The sequence below is a fragment of the Vanacampus margaritifer genome, chromosome 10 (assembly GCF_051991255.1).
Source record: "Vanacampus margaritifer isolate UIUO_Vmar chromosome 10, RoL_Vmar_1.0, whole genome shotgun sequence".
In the NCBI taxonomy this organism is placed as follows: Eukaryota; Metazoa; Chordata; class Actinopteri; order Syngnathiformes; family Syngnathidae; genus Vanacampus; species Vanacampus margaritifer.
The window spans coordinates 14,178,652-14,194,340 of record NC_135441.1 but is presented as its reverse complement, the minus strand read 5'-3'; the positions used below and the strand labels follow the sequence as shown (position 1 = coordinate 14,194,340).

General features: G+C 39.6%; 1 protein-coding gene across 1 annotated transcript in view; it reads right to left on the bottom strand.

Moving 5' to 3' along the window:
* pcdh11 (protocadherin 11) overlaps positions 1 to 15,689 on the bottom strand; it is a 152,766-nt gene that overhangs the window by 101,935 nt on the left and 35,142 nt on the right. The gene's annotated exons all lie outside the window — the stretch shown is intronic.

Below are 15,689 nucleotides of genomic sequence, written 5' to 3'. Positions count from 1 at the left end.
CTAAAGCTAAAAGTGATGTTAGATCAGCAATGTCACTTTGAAAATAATAGTGCTGATCTAGTTTGCGCTCTGATGTTTAAAACAATACATCTCCACATGTTATCAACATGACTTTAAGACTGTAAAAACACAAATAGATGGATGGAGAAATAGATGACAACAATTTCTGCTCCAAACCGTTCCACACAGAATCCAAGCCATGTTTTATGGGTCTTGCAATGGGTCAACATTTTATTGGACCCTCCAAATGTGTCACCAAAAATCTAATGCATGTAAACGCAATTTACAACATTTTGCTGTTCCATCATTCGTCAGCACCTTAGGCAACCTTCTGTCATCGTCACTTCTTCAAGCCGAACCTAACTGTAATCATCGCTTCCATCATTACTTTGTGACCACTATTTTAGAAACGACTGACAAAGGAGGGCATTCCATCAGCCTGTCATTTTCAATCATCAACAAAACGGGCTGGCGGCAGCTTTAATTCAACACCCCACAGGGTTAAATTTAGCACTTCAAGTGTTGATATCAGTCCATACTAAACTTAGTTAAAAAAAAAATTAATGCAGAGATATTCAATAACAATAGGGGATAAACGCTGTAAAACGCCTACTCCGAACACCATTTAACTCTGAAAATGTTGACATTACACTTAAAACAACTCCCAAAAATGTGACCCTGAAATTTATCACTCCAATTTTTGCTAGGAAGTAGCTGAGAAAATGAAGAAAATGTCTATTTGGGAGGCTGCTGGCAAAGAGCCCAATTCATTATGAACTTAAAGTTAAAGAAATAAAATAGAAAAACTAAAGGAAAAATAATACAATACAGCACACAACATACCAGTACTGTACATTGGTGGCAGGTTGTAATTTAACTTCGTAACCACAAATGTAATTTTTTTTTGCCAAAGATCATGTGATGTACTGTAACCTAGCATTTCAATTGGCCATATAATTCAATTTGTCTTTTGAAATCACCTCCAAACTAGATTCAGACACTCAGCCTATCACAAAACTACTGTAGGTGCAGAATTCCACCTCCTCTATGAGACATCTGAATTTGAGATTTGTCTTACGATGATTTGCCCATATAATGCAATATAGCTAAGAATAAAATGTTTCATAAACCTAGTATTTAAGTGGACCGTTCCAATGTGCATATTGTAGCCCTATATGATAGCATGATGACTGCAATCTTTTTTGGCTTTAGGTAAATGTCTACTATTAGACCATTTTTTGGCCTCACTGCTCCCTGTTCACACATAATGACACACTTGAGCTGTAGTGGCTGCCCTTTTGCATAGACCAGCACCACATTGTCCTCACAATCAGATGGAACAGCAATGTGAACTGTGTAGCGCAAAGTGTGTTTCTTTTCTACGACCTGCCAGTGCATTTGTTTTCATTAGATGGGATTGGTCAGCAGTCTGGACCTTCGCGTCCAGTAATGGAGCCTGCGATTGCTGGCCTATTATAGACTCCAAGTGAAATAAATGATATATTGATCTTAAATATTCCACACTCTTGACTCTCTGTGAACAGCCGCTACCACCAGAACTGAAAGTCTTGTTACACATCTTCTTTAGGGAATACTCAGTGTACTATTTCAGTATTTCCCTTGCTGAGTGGAGCTCTACAATTCTACAGTTAATGTGCTGAACTTTACACTCTTTTCCAAATCTTATTGAAGGGGAAAAAAAGGATGCTTCACTCATTGATTACCAAGTCACAGCATTCACACTTAAAAATATTTATACAAACTTGCTTAAGCAATTAACTTTTTTGGACAGTACCAATGACAAAATCGATTTGTTTTCCTTTCAGCAGTGTTCCCATGAGAATTACTTGAAATCTCAGAACATGACCACACTGAAGTTGCGGATTGGCATTGAAGGTCTCCATAAGGCGTGATGAAAAAAAAGCAGTGACCAATTGACACATGCAAGTTATGACAACTATGACTTCTTGATTTAAGTCTACCACTGGCGGGTAGTCTATAGTGTTATTGTGGGGATGCTGGCACAGATCTTAGGATGGGGTGGGCTGGGACAAGTGATTCAGAGAGGGAAAAAACACATTTTTAATTTGGGTCATCTCCCAGTCTGCATGGGGCCAAGTAATGAAGCCTCCTCTGCAGATAATCTGGAAACACATATGTTGTACTGGGTACCCACCTGAATTAATTGCCCTAATTATTCCTGATACAAGAGGGAGGAGGGATGGGGAAACACTTTATAAAATGGTATGTGGCGTGTTATTCCGACAAAGATCACAACACAGACTTGAAGGATTGAGGCTGCCTGTCAAAATGACAGGTCAAGCCTTAATTGCTTTAAAAGGCGGAAACACGCACATGCTTCGTGCTGAAGAGTCAAATGGGATTTGCCAAATGGATGGGGTGGGGGTGGGTTGCTATGGCTGCATGTGGGCACACTGTAAATATGACTAATACCATGACAACAAAACAAAGAGAAGATTAAAAATATATGCTAGAATTCCAATATTAGTGGACACAAACAAAAATTATTGTTTAAAATGTAAGATGTTTGTTTCTAACATATGTGGCAGGGCTCTCTAAATCTGGTCCCCGAGAGCCCCTATCCCGCCGGATAAGATAGAAGATACAAATTTTGAACTGGACCCCGAATTTTATGTTTTTATTTAAATCTAATCTGAATCATAGGTCTCGAACTCTGGTCCTTGATGGCGGGAGTCATGCATGTTCTAGATGTTTCCTTCCTCCAACACACCTGCATCAAATAATCAGGATTGTTATCAGCCTTCTGCAGAGCTTGCTGATGATCTGATCATTTGATTCAAGTGTGAAGGAGGAGGAAACCATGGAAAACAGGCTGGGGGGACCCTCGAGGAACGGACTTGGAAACCCATGCTATATAGCTTTCTGGCTGCTTTTCAGGTAATTGCAGTAGTAAATGTACAGGCTACTGTGCAGACAGCAATTGACTAGATCAATTGCTCACCAAAATAAAGTTATTTATTTTGAAGACTTTGTGAGCGGCAAGGGAGTGAACCACTTATAATTTCATCAGCATAGTTTGAGATGTAAATTGCTGTCCGTTCACATCCTAACCTCAAAACCGTTGGCTAATTTCTGCAGGTGTTATACTCCACTTGATTCATCTCACTTCATGTGTAACTGGTTATGTTAATAAGATTTCAACTCAATGTATTCAAGTGCTGATCAATGGCGTGCAATCTCGGCACCTCATGCATTATGTATTTTAATGGAACTCACTTGCTTTATAGCTGTGTGGCTAAAGGTTAACAGTCCCAATAGGTGTGACTCCCTGAAGATTAATCTGAACTTCAAACAGCTGTTTTTCCTCCGATCCCCACCACTCTCCAAAAGGCAAAGGCGCACAACAAAAGAGAAGGTTGTTTTATTATTGCCACTCCTTATGGGTCATTAGAAGAAAGAAAGCAATTTATTAGCTTTAAGACTTTTCTAATATTAATATGACCAGAAATGCCAGGAGACATTTTTACTCTGTGAAGAAAGTGATGCACAGAAGGAATAAAATGGAGGTTGGAACTAAGTGAGGGCAAGGGAAGGGTGCATGCACATCAGGGGGTGGAGGATAATGTGTAGGAGGGTGAAAGCAAAATGAGGGAAGGGAGTGTGACTGCAAATGGGCATAAAATCACAGACCATGGAGAGATACTGCACAGTCTCATGATTATGCTCCTTCTACTGGTGTTAAGACATTGAAAATGAAAGGCATCTCAGCGGTGGGATCTTAAGCCTCTTCTCCATTCCTCTCTGCAGTTTAATATGGAAAACATTCAGTCGTCTCTGAGGACCATCGTCTCTTGCTGCTGCCACTCCCTGCTCAATAAAAGTGGCATGCTATTCCCAAGATGAGAGTCCCGCAGAACTAGGTGAGGACTGAGGTAAAAAGCCCCTCCAGTCCAGACTAAATCTCTGAGTGGAAGCGGAGGGGGCTAGAGAAATATCCTGTGAGGGTCACTTCACAGTTTTCGCTTTATTGTTTTCTCACTCATCAAGAAGTGCCCCTGGCATTTGGGAAACGGCATTGGACTGTCTGGGAGATGCATCTTTTCTATGAGAGGTGCACATTGTAAAGTTCCATTTTGTGTCCGCTTAGCAAAGCAGTGGGACAGATGGCTGGAATCATCCTACCGTAATTTAATTTAGGAGCAACCAAATGGTGACACAATACAGATATAATGTGTATTTTTTTACATTTCGAAAGGAATAATGGCAAAGAAAGTCCAGCAGATGGCCTGTCTCAGTGTGGATTGCATCGCTAGGTCATTTCTTACAATACTGCTAGCTATACAAGCAGCGACAAATCAATTTGGTTGTGAGGTAATGAGAACAAATCTGACTGCAATCAAAATGTGGCTGCATTAGCCACCATTATTAGTCTGTCATTGTTTAAATTTCACATGGATAAAAATGGATTAATGGAGAAATGTCCGATTGCTTAGGGAATAAGGGTATTTGGGCTGGTGAGTGGAAGCTTAAAGCTGTCAGAAAATCACTTAGTCGACAAAAGATTTCACTCGGACACATGACGTATAACCTGGAAAGGAGCACTTGCCTTCAACACAGCGTGAACTGGGGCCAGCCTTTTTAACTGGCGCCATCAGTCCTTCAGGTAATGCAATTAGATGCCACTAATATCTCTGGATGCTCTTCAAACTGCAAATGCACTTTTGCTAAATAGCATGGCCTGTAATAACTAGTGACAGCACTCAAGGAGCCTGGTAAGAAAAAAAAAGCTTTTGCCGATGATTAATTCAAGAAGGTCCAGAATTGACTTGTTGAAGAATTCATGAAGTGAAAACAGATGTCCACATTTATGATCGTTGTTTCCCGCCTGGCGACTCCACACTTTAGGTAAAAACAAATAAAAACGTGAATAAGAAGGATCATGTCTTAAACTTCTCCCTCTATACAGTATTAGTTTGAGTTCTGCCAATAGATTAAATCATCACATTTATCATGAGACCAGAGTACACACACTATCTGTCTGTACCGGTTGGTGCTATTAGGGCTATGTTCCATCTGAATGTGAAATTTTGTGTTGATTTTCTTTCTTTTTACATACTTTATTAAAATGGGGTGACCAGACGACCTGGATTTATTGTGACAGTCCCACTTTTGAGCCTTGTGTCACGAGTCCCGACGGATTTCGCTAGCCCCATTGTTATGTCCCACTTTAACAGAGGTCCTGTTCCGGTGTCCGTCTTTTTCTTTTCTTCTTCTTTTTTGTTTTTGTTTTAGTCCAGTCAGGAAGCAAGCCAATTGTTTGGGCTATATGCATGTCAGTCATACAATCATAATGATTTATACACTAATTAAAAAGGAATTATCTGTTAAATTCCTTCCTATTTACTTTCACATTCTCATTCTCATTCTCATTCTCATTCTCATTCTCATTCTCATTCTCATTCTCATTCGCATCTTATTGGTAGAAGGCATATGTTTGTCATACAGGAACCAGAATTACTTACTGTTTCTGTGTCTAAGAATCACGGGAAATGTAGTCCTACTAGCCTAATCCTGGGTCGCCGGTCAGACCCAACACAAACTGAGTTTTCTGGCGGGGCATTTTCCAGAGGTGGGCACTTCCATCGTTTACGGTGGCCCGTCATTGACTGATAAGCGAGTGCCTCCACATTTTTGGCGAGTATTTTATGACGCGAAGCCTTGAATACACGGCCTGAGCACTGATGGAAGCAGGTTTACATCTGTCGATCCGGTTCGGTACAGACGGTCTTTCTCAGTCCGTGTATTTTTTAAATGCTTCACGTCATAAAGGACTCGCAGCAAATACGGAAGCACACGCCGAAAGGTGGGCATCTGTCAAAGACGGGTCAAAATAACGACATAAATGCTCACCTCTTGTATTTACAAAGTTATAATGTGGGTCCGACACAAGGTAAACGGCACAGCCAGCTTCCAATAGCTGCCGGTACCATGCAAAAAAGTTGGATAAATGTGAGTGCCTTGACTTGGTCAGCGCTGTTGAACTATCAACCAAAAAAAAAACATTTAGCATTAGCTAACGTAATAACACAACCACTGGCAACCAGATTGACTTGTGATTGAATTTGTTAAAAAAAAAATTCTGGTTATAATTTATTGTTTGTTTGATTTTCAGTGAAATGGTAGGGGGCCCATTTAAAAAAAAAAAAAAAAAAAAAAAACTGGTCACCCTAGATTAAAAACTATATTTTGGAACGCAAACCACTAACTGGATCGTCTGAGTATCTTGAGGGAAGCAAAAGTGGTAATATTTTCGCTATCATGATATGACGGTCAAAGCTGCCCACGACTGATGAAGACAGCCACCTTGCAGAAAAAGTACACACACACGGGCGTACTTACACGCTTGCGGTGGTTCATAAAGTGCATCAAGAAAATGCTGCGGGGCGTGCACAATAGTAGCACGTTGTTAGAAGTTCATCGAGTCGCCTTAATCTGAAGCTAAATCTCTTCACTTGATGGATTAGCTGGAATATCAAAGAACACAATACAACATACAGTAACTAAGCAGGGCTGATCAGGAGCTGTGATAGTGACAATGTATCCATAGAGGCGAGCGATAGAGACACACACACAGGGGAATGAGCTCTCACTCCCTCTATCCCCCCTGAAGGCAACATCAGGGTAAATCTTCGAAGGGATTATCCCAGCAACACAATGTTCTCTGTTCTGCGCATTGTACGCTTGTTTAAGCACAATTGATAATTTAGTTATTTATATTGTGCATGGTTGAAAGTCTGACAATGGATTTTCTTGCTATTCTCTTCTGGATTGGGAAGTACTGTACAATAGGCTAGCCATGGGTTATTTCGCAGTAAACACAAAAATCTGAGATTAAACAGCAAAAATTGGAGTGTTAAAATTGCAGAGTTAAATTTGTGGGAGTTCATTTTAACTCTCATAGTGTATTTTTTTTTTTTTCATTTTTAAATTGTGTGTAGAGTAGGTGTTATTTCACCGAGTTCGCCTACAGTTATATCACCTCCAGACAGTGTTAGATTGGCTCTGCGATTCATCTGCTCGTCTCCAGTTTGATTTGTCCTTGAAAGACAAAAGGAGTTCCATGAAGTCATTTTCAGTCTGACTGTGGTCAACTTTAGCATAGCCTACTTCAAATGCTCTCCTCAAATGAGGTGTTAAGGTTAAAGTTGAAAACTGCCCTTACATCTGCCGTCATTGACACATAACCACATTTCGGCGAGTGTGCTTCCTTATTTTTGTCGAGTACTTTATGAGGCGAACGAAGTCTCGAAGAAAAAAATCCGTCCGTGTACTTTTTCCGAAGCTTGCCCAAAAAAACAGTCCGCGTTTTGCTAAACGCAGAAGGTTTCTCCCGTGACGGGCCGATGTTGACAGAATCACATTTTCGGCGAGTACTTGATGCCTTGAAAAATATATGTCCGTGTATCTTTTTAGAGGGTTTGCTATTTAAAAAAATAAAACAGCTTGTGCCGGACCGAAGTTGCAGGTTAAATTTATTTTCAACACCCAAAGCACTATGAGGCTGGATAGTCTAGTTGTTAAGTATACCACCTGTGTTATTAGAGTGCGCCGGTTCGATCTCCATGGTGGTCAGAATTTTAGGAGTCATCTTTTATGAGTGTCTGAGGAGAGTTAAACGTCTACTCCTGTAGTGTTAAGTAATTCTGCTTTGTGAGTTCAAAATGTACTCCAAGAGTTAAATATTTTCACTATTTTACAAGTGTTGATTTGACTCTGGAAAGTGTGGAGCTATATAAACTCTGAACAAGTGTTGAAATCAACTCTGTAAGAGTCAATTCATCACTGGGCTTTTTGTTGTGTACACATCGGCCTGAAACTGATACTGAAACCATTTTTACAGACTGTGTCTGCAAGTAAAGGCACATCAGCTGTTTTTTGCTTAAAAAATGGCCCTGAGCCAGCGGGAGTTAGACAATACGGTGCAGTTTGAGATGCTTTGCTTTCCAAACTTTAGTTTGCCTGCCAGCGCAATTGAGGCCCCAATCGGTCTTAAGTGAGCCACACATGGGATCTGTGTGGGAAAACTGTCTGCTTTTCATTTAAGGTAAACTGATAGCTTCACATATTGGTAAAAAAATTGTATCTTCATCTAAAAGCGGTATCCTGTGCCCATCTTTCTACTGGCAGCCCACTTTTTAATAGCTCATGAATTTTCATTAATTTTAGTGTTTTGGCCAGATCCCCAGCTTGTATGAGGAGACACAGTTTTAGACCAATTAAAATTACTCACTCATTGTTTTACTGGTGGCAACCGCTTTACAAGCCTCATTTTCCAATCTTGTCCTCCTGTTTCTCTTTCATTTTCCCGTTGCCTTATTCAAGACATCCCTAAAATGTCTTTATTTTCATCCTAGCGGCGCACGCCTTAGCTTTAACTCTGCTTGCCCCTAAGCTCATAAAAATGACTTTGACACTCTACGTTCTAAGAAAAAACGAGGGAAGGAGTAAAAAAAGTCCTTTAGTAACACAATTCATCAGATAAAAGGAAACAATCTTCACGTTGCTGAGAAATGTGTGTTGTGACACACAGCCTGTTTGACGCTTTGTTTTGAAAGTAGTCAAGGACGGTTCCTTTTAGAACAAATTCAGCCCACAATTCTAAGAATGGTTGTGGGTTTCCATCTCTGTAAATACTTCACCTGAAACATCTTCTACAGTTTCAGCTTGAGATGCATTGTTACAATTTATACTTGTTTGACTTTAGTACTGGTAGAATCTTATCTTGCATACCCATATTCTATTTATTGGGCTATTGATATTGCAATGGCTATACGAATCACTGGGACAATTTCTCATCTTTTATCACCTGTTCTGTCACTAGGGATGAGTACCTAAGACGGTACTTTTTATGGTATGGACAGATTTTGGTTGGTACATCCGAGCACCAATTCACGTAAAATGAAACGGTGCCGTGTTTCGGTTCTGAAGCATGTCATTGCGACTGTGACGTTGTGACTGTAAGGAGTAGAGGTGTGGACGATTTTCCACGGCGCACTTGAACACAACATTGTACGTACACCAGCGTACTGACGTCACCCACTCGCTCTGGTTTTCACACACTAAAAATACATTTCCTGAGATTTTTACGGCACCAAGCCAAACAAAATACAGTATGAAGTAGGAGTATGACAGTCTCCGCGCCGAGTGGAGGATGGTAATGTTTCTGGTTCCCCGGCAACATCCTCACTCGCCGTCACCTTCCTTTTAGGTGCAGTACACAGTCGCGGAAACCGAGAGGTCCGTCTTCCCCCACCGGAACAAATCATGCTAGAGGGTACACGGCTTTACCTTTACGGTAAATATGCATCGTAATTTGGAACAATAAAGCTTTTGGCCAAAATGTAGCGAGCATTACAGACCATGTCGGGTACATTCAAATGACTAATTTTATTCTTTCACATCATGTTCTCTCCCAATGTGTTTTTTTGTGTGCAATATTTGAGTCCAATGTGGGTTCAAACTGTGAACTCATTGTGCGGCAGGCTTTACATTCTTCAAAAATAACTGCACAAGAAACGAAGATAATATCAATTATTAATATATATATTTACTGTTGGTGTTTAACTTTGTTCCGTAGTTTTTTGTAATATTAATGTGTATTAATTATACTTCAATAATTGTAAAATGTTACACCTTTATTTTTGTTATTCCTCTGCGTCGCATTCGTTTTAATTTTTTTTTTTTAAGTTTTATTGTTAAATAATGAATGATGAATATTTATTACCACACAAATAAAATAAAAGAAAAACTTAAATACATTTTTAAAAGCTAGAGAGAGAGTACAAAAGTACCAGAAATTGGTATTGTTGAGTACAGGCATTGATTCCCAGGTACCGAGAATTGGAACAGTACCGGTTCAAATGTGAAAGGTACCCATCCCTATCTGTCACGCACTTGTGCTGCTTTGTATGAAAGGTGCTCTATAGGCTTGATTGATCTGGTCTTCACCCAATTTAGATTAGAAGTTTCCTTGAGAATAGTTTATATGCCGGAATAGCTTATAAGAGAAAACTGTAGACAAAAAAAAAGGCTCTTAAAAAGCCCCATGTGATTAAATTGCTTAGGGAACAAAAAAATATTGCTCTTAATACTTCTTGTTCTCGTTGATTAACCATAACCTACAAAATAATAATTTGAGTAAACTACATGGAAGTATCTCGATGCCAGGCCGAGTGTATTTTTTTGGAAAACAAAATATGGTCACCCTATGTAACCTACAACAATAACAATAAACTTATTGTGAAATAAATACATCTCTGGCAGTCATCAAAACCTAACGTGGTTAGGTTTGCAAAGACTGATGCTGATACCGCTCTGTTATTAGATCTCATTAGGCTCAAGTGTACTTCGTGTAGTGACTGATCACTGAATGCGTTAGTACACATGAAGCAAAAGCATGGCTCGGTACTTTACCACCAAGTGATCAACCATACATAATCAACCAGCCAGTGTCACATGACCAAACCTGTGTTGACAAAAAATGCATACGCTTGTAAGATCAGTACATCAAGTGGGGGAGAGCTCATGGCTCCCATTTACACAGTCATTCAAATGACCTCTGAAGTGTTATCTTCACAAGGCAAATGTGGTAGCATTACGCCACCCTCCCCCTCCCCCCCCCCCCCCCCTACAACTCTTTTCTGAAGATGCCAGGAAATATCGCAAAGATCCAGTCTCACTGCATCAGCAAATTCACATTTTCAAGGTCGAAGCCTAGAATATGGGATTATAATCATGTTCCAATAAATTAGATCTCTTACAACCAAATATACTGATGGTTAAATCGTCCTCACTGAAGATATAAAAGGACACTGGACACCTTTAAATTCTGCAATCTGGATTCTGGCTTTTAGTGCACCCTTTAAAGAGTCTTCTCTTAACTACGGCTACTGAGCGCTTTGTCCTTCACTGACCTGCATTCTCTGCAGTGATGCCATTAGAAGAACACCAAATGACAAATACCCTAGGATCATGTCAGTCGTCATCTGCCACATTTCTCTCAATAATAAAAGCATATTTTCCTCAGAGATTGTAATGACAGGTATAGGATAGCTGTATATAATCAGATGTGAGCATTCCGTCAATATTGGCATAAGGTCCGTCAGTGACGGACGCCCGTGTTGGTGATGATTAACAACTGACAGGAAACCTTGACAAATTGATGGACTAAGCATTGCTCAAATCGGGTTTTCGTCCATCAATTTGATAATTGATTAGTTGTTGTCGATTAGTTTTGACAACTCTAGAGTCAAACCTAATATAATGGCACACATCAATCACTTGGCTGACTACACGTTAGCTGTTACCAGTGGTGTAGTCCAGGCGTATACGGCCTTATTGGTTAATTAAAGACATGATGACTGATGCGCCAATCAGAGAATGAGTTGGGCGGGTCCTGCCGAGGACTTTATTGCTAACACGTGAGGTGCCAATGCCACTCCAGTTAATTGACAGGTCACTCTGTCTCCTATGATAGTAAATGTGAGGAGGAAATAAATAAACGTCTTTCCAATGAGTGACGGCATGTTCCAAACAACATACTGTACATATTGCGAAAACATCATTCGCAGGTAAGTTTTAAAGTCGTTTCCAAATAAATCCTTGTTTTAAGCTACTGGCAGCAATATGACTGACTGTACTGTACAGAGGATGATTTTGTCGCCAATACATTGTAGTTAAACGTGCGTTTAGGCTAGGCTAACGTTATGAAATGTAATGTTATCCTAACGTTAGCAACTTAAATTCTCTTATTAGACCTAAACTAGCTGGATTTCTTTAGTCCTTCCTCGGGTTTCCTGACGGCCTCACGATGGCTGGAAGTGTTCGGTTTAGGTGAACGGTATGGGATTTTTTAATAGGTTTTAGGTGAACTAATGAATACACACACACTCCCACGCACGCACGCACATACACATACTCACCCACATACAAAAAAAAAAGGGAGAGCAATGATGATGACATGTCAAATCGGTAAAATTACCAAATGAACAATACTGAGCTCTTCAGAAACAGAAAAAAAAAGGGATAATGAAGGGAACCTGCGTAATTGTTTCAGTAATTGTATAATGTAAATGTATAATTAACCCAGTTTGCAAATACTTTAATGCTAGACCATAGGTTACTGCAGGTTTTGGAAGTTTCCCTTCTCCAACACACCTGAGATATGATCAGCTCATCAGCAAGCTCTGCATAAGCCTGATAACGTAGCTGCTGGTTGGAATCAGCTTGTGTTGGAAGAGGGAAACCTCCAAAACCTGCAGGACTTGGGCCCTCGAGGACCGGAGTTTGACACATATGTGCTAGGCTGTAATGTATGATGAATGAAACTGTAATAAATGCCCAGACCAGAGATTATCTCACTGTCTATGAAGCTTCCCCCCTTTATTTTTAGGTCTAAATAACTTTAGCAAAGTTATTGTATAGCCTATTGTATACATTAACTTAAATTATTAGAGTACAGTCTGTAGGTTACCTAGCCCTAACTTATATGATGTAGTTAAATTTTATAGTAGATAACATATTATTCATGTTTGACTCATAATAAATACATTTTACATTACAAACTGCTCCTAATTCATTCACGATAATTGTATTATTGCGCGTAGTTACAAATGACGGCATTTTCTTACATGTCACCATTTTTAAAACGTTTTTCTAGAAGCAAAAAAAAAAAAAAGAAGTAAAAAAACAAACAAAAAGTACCGATACCAGTAAGTAAAATTTTGAGTATACCCACTTCTCCAGGGACCACTACACCACTGGCTGTTACTATCACGATTACATGCAATTCCATAAGTTCACCATAAAGACCGGACACCCCAGGCAATTTCTTTGTTGTGTCTGTATCTGAAAAAAGAATTCCCAAACGGTTCTTCTATTAAAAAAAAAAAAACAAGCTACATTCATTACTTCATTTCTCACCACACCAGAGGAAAAATCTTTTTTATCTGAGCACCATGACTGTGGCGGGGAGTCATGTACTGATCCCCAGCAGAATAGCAAGACACAAAACACACCACAGATCCACTCAGTGTGTGCCACCCTCCAGAGAACAACGTGCTCTCATGTTATCCCTGCATCCCGCGAGCATCCAGGCCTGTACTCATCTGGCCCATGAAACATCAACCTTATCACTTGCTGCAATAAATAATTTATCACAATGCAAAATTTGATACTAGCTTAGATCAATCCTAGATTCTGCGTTGCGTCATACCTTATGATGTTCTCAATTTCATTCCCTTGGTGTTCTTTTTCTCTTATATGAGGCACATGGTTAAAACACTGATTATTTGCATATTCTGTCTGAAACTCTGTCAAATTCTTCACACATTTCACTGCATTGACACCGCAGCTCTGGGCTGCATTACTGTACAATTCTACTGATACTTGCCATTGAATTATTTGTGACCTCAGTGGCTCTCCCGTTGTGCAGTCTGCACTCATAGTGAGTGCATAGCAATATTGGACACAGAGGTAGCGGCAAGCTGCACTGTGCATCGATTTCAGTCTGTGTCATGTTGTTGTCTTGTGTAAAGAAAGTCGGGGCTAATGATGCATACAAAGTAATAGTTTTTTAGCTCAAATCTTAAATTGTTTTTTCAGCGGTGACAGCAGCGTACGGCAAGATGATTTTTTTCCCCTTGATTAGCCAAATTCTAAGCACCTGAAGTCACAAGGAGAGAACAAGTTGTTTTCTTCCACCTCGAAAAAAGTCAATAGGAGCCTAAAAAAAAACAGTCCTCTATCAAAGGTGTATTTAATCATTGTGACGCTTTCTCCAAAGCATGTTATCAATGTTTGCATTGAGGAAGGAAACCACAAAAGAGTCCCAGAGGATTTGCAGACATCGGTCGATTTGAGTCACCGAGGGGGTCAAACAAATGTGATGTGTCTGGGTGACCTTAATCACTTCCAGGTTCATCCAGGCTCAGATTTCACTTGTGTGCCTTATTTCAGGTCAGTGCCTCAAAGTCAAAGTAGGGCAGAGTCATTATCTGAGGGAGCACAACACAATCATCCACACAATACAATAAGGTCGGCACAATTCACTGAAGTGCTGCCCATTACCTCTGGGCTTGAACACATGTGGTCCCCATCAGCAGCAGAAGCTATCTATATGTGAGTTGCATGAGGAACATATGCAGGACAATCGTGTCTCACATAAGAGCAATTTTTCTGGACATGTGGCTATCTTTCTTTGGCTGAAAATCATTTGCAAAGAAAATCTCTGAATGGTACGGTTAGTCGCTTACATAAAGAAAAACAAGGCAATCATGTTACGTTCTGATCCAACTATTTAAACCACTTGGGGTTGTTTGCAAATGTAGTGTTGTAGTTCTAGAGATCGGTCTTTGTCTCAAAACCACTTTTTAAGGGTCTCAGTCTCACCTTGGAATTAAAGGCATTTTTAGTTGGCCTTGTTTCGTTCTCGACCTCCAAAAGTCTTGGACTTATCGCGGTCTTGACCTCCAAAAGTCTTGGACAGTCTTAACCTCTAAATGTCTTGGTCTAGTCTCAGTCTCAACCTCCAAAAATCTTTAATTTGTCTCGGTCTCGACCTCCAAAAGCAGATGTGGGCATCGAGGGCCTGAGTCCTGCAGGTTTTGCATGTTGCCCTTCTCCAACACAGCTGATATATGATCAGTTAATCAGCAAGCTCTGCATAAGCCTGATAACAATCCTGTTGATTGGAATCAGCTTGTGTTGAAAGTGAAAAACCTAAAAAAATATATATATATATATATATATATATATATATATATATGTTTGGACCTCTTAATTTCTAATTTTTTCTCATTTCTCATATATATATATATATATATATATGTATATATATGTATGTATGTATGTGTGTGTTTCTTAAATTGGTCCAACTTAGAAGGAAATAGGAAGAAAACCCACAAAATTAAGACGTAAAACTGCAATAGATGAAGTTATGGTCATAAATGAAAACTCACATTAGAGTGAAGCCGTAATAACTGTACTACAAAGAAGCGAAGGAACACTGTATTCTAAAGTGCTTCTTTAATCAAGAAGAAAATGTGTGAAAAAGTGTTTAGCTCTCAAGTCCATGGCACAGTCAAATATGAAGTCATCTAACTTCATCATTGCCATCTAAGCAGCCATGCAATGCAGACTTCTGCAACAAAAGATGTCAAAATGACATGTACTTATCTGTGTGACTGATCTCGGGAATAAGCCTCTGCTCTTTTTGAAGACTGCACGCACATAAATTTCTAATGACCATCGATGGCTATCGCACGCATTATTTGAGAAGAGTCTTGGAAAATTCAATGTGTCTATTATCCTTTGGGGCACGTACCAACAATATTTTACATGACTACCCACCATAATGTAAAAACAGACTATTATACCACTGAATGCACCACTGAATGGTTCCAGATACAGAAAGTGATCTAATCCAGTCAAAACCTTGTTATACGTTTAAAAGAAAGCCCTAACAATGGCACACATAAAGGTCCATTAGAGAGTACAGTCACACAATACAGCTTTGTGGTTTATGACTTGTTTCTTCTAATGGCTCTATGGATGATTACTCACCGATATATTTGTACATTGGAGCTGCATTCAACTTCTGCACGCAGACGAGAAGCAACTCATTGAAATGACTGCATTCATCACAGTGT